At 43.0% G+C, this 1,909-nt stretch overlaps 1 protein-coding gene across 1 annotated transcript in view; it reads right to left on the reverse strand.

Moving 5' to 3' along the window:
* The window catches only part of LCORL (ligand dependent nuclear receptor corepressor like), a 143,704-nt gene extending 141,812 nt beyond the window's left edge, over positions 1–1,892 (reverse strand). Inside the window, exon 1 of the mRNA XM_025192219.1 lies at positions 1,637–1,892. The gene's annotated coding sequence lies outside the window, so the exon portion shown is untranslated. The remainder of the gene's footprint in view (positions 1–1,636) is intronic.
* Positions 1,893–1,909: the final 17 nt, after the last annotated feature.

The raw sequence follows: 1,909 nt of genomic DNA on the forward strand, positions 1-1,909 counted from the left end.
GGGTGAATAAGTAGTTTTAAAGAGGTGGGAGGGGGGGGGGGGGAAAGAAAGAAAGCAAGCAAACAAATGCAGGTGCTTACGTCTTAGGAGCCTAACGTGCGGAAATTCCACCACTTAAAAATATGGTGGAATTTATTTAGCAGTTTCTTAGTTATATTTTGTTAAAACTGTCCATGTGCTACAGATCACTAAATACAAAACCAAAGGATCCTGCAAGAGTGCTTTTTAGGCAGAAAAGGATTTGGATTAAAAAAGCAAGCAAACAAATGCAGGTGCTTACGTCTTAGGAGCCTAACGTGCGGAAATTCCACCACTTAAAAATATGGTGGAATTTATTTAGCAGTTTCTTAGTTATATTTTGTTAAAACTGTCCATGTGCTACAGATCACTAAATACAAAACCAAAGGATCCTGCAAGAGTGCTTTTTAGGCAGAAAAGGATTTGGATTAAATGCACCAGCACAGAGAGAACAAACAAGGCATGAAGGCAGCACAGAAAAAATATGGAACAAGAACAGAAAAAAAAATTATAAAAAGGAGCAATAAAAAGCAAGATGTTGGCAAAGTTAAGAAATCTGTATTATTTGGTACTCATGTAGCTGAACCAAAATAAAAATGAAAATCAAGTTTTAAATTACACGTTGTGAAAACTTGCACAGAATTGTGCGTGTAGAGTAAATCTGAGTTTAAAAAAAGTGCTTGATGTCCTTTTTGTTTCAGCAAGTTTCTATATTCCTTTTGGTAAGGGAAAGAAAAAAGTGTGTCCATGAACAGCTTCACCTTCTATTTTGGATCCTGTTCCAAGTTCTAAAACTGTGTTTAGTTCATTACAATGGTGCCATGAAGGACCTCCTTTACACTAAAATAATTTACCACATTATGTAAAATTTGCTCCCTCTAGTCCCACTCTAAGACTGCATCCACAAGAAAGGCTCCTTGATCATTTGTCAACTGTGTCAAAACAGTTGATATTAAGGTTAGGAAAAAGTCCAACACATTTAAAATTGGAATTTCATGGAATGAGTAGTTAACTTCTCTTCCTGCTGTGAATGAATGTTAGTCTATATAATTAGTAAAAGTAGCAAGTGAAAAAAGTTGCAGCGAATCTTGGACAGATGATGTTTAAATATATAACACTAAAATATATACCTATAGACATTCTAGTATTTAAACAGCTCAGTAAACTACAATAGTCTGGTAGGATTCTAACCAAACTGGATTTTCTTCCCCACAGAGACTGGAACAAGCACAGCCTGCATATTAGGAAAAATCTTCCATAACCAAAAAATTTTTGCTCCGAAAGTAAAAAGATGCAAGCAAAGAAAACATGCAAGTCAGTCACCTGCTTTACCTGAAAACTCTTTACAGGGGCTGACAACAAGACTTGTGATTTACTGTTAAAGAAAAACAGATGGCTGAAGATACTGTAAGGCCGGCAAAGCAGGGGAAGGAGATAACCCCACAGCAGTGGTGGGACTTCACCTCCGCCTAGGGAAAAAAACACCAAATCCCGAATTCACGCTGGGAGCTGAGCCAACAACCCGCTCAGCAAATCCGAGCTTTATCCTTTTGCTTTGCGAGGTGCGTTTTGGCGAATACAGACAGTGGGGCAGATGCTGTTTGAAGAGGGTTTTTACCTGCTTCCCTGACAAGCGGCAGTCCGAGGCCAGCAACGCTCCCTGCCGCTGGGCAGCCATCAGCGAGCAGTGTGGCTCGGAGAGACCAGGAAGCCTAAGGGCAGCCCGACCCTCGGGACAGGGACAGGCAGCGCCGGTCCCTCGTCCCCGCTGCGGCCGCAAGCAACGAAGGCGTTCCCGGGCTGGCACGCACAGGTAGCGGGGCCGCGCGGGGGGAAGGGAGCGCCGCCGCCGCCGCCACAAGTTTGCGCCCCCCCCCGGCCCCGCGGCGCG

Source organism: Alligator sinensis, unplaced genomic scaffold (assembly GCF_000455745.1).
Source record: "Alligator sinensis unplaced genomic scaffold, ASM45574v1 scaffold1771_1, whole genome shotgun sequence".
Classification (NCBI taxonomy): Eukaryota; Metazoa; Chordata; order Crocodylia; family Alligatoridae; genus Alligator; species Alligator sinensis.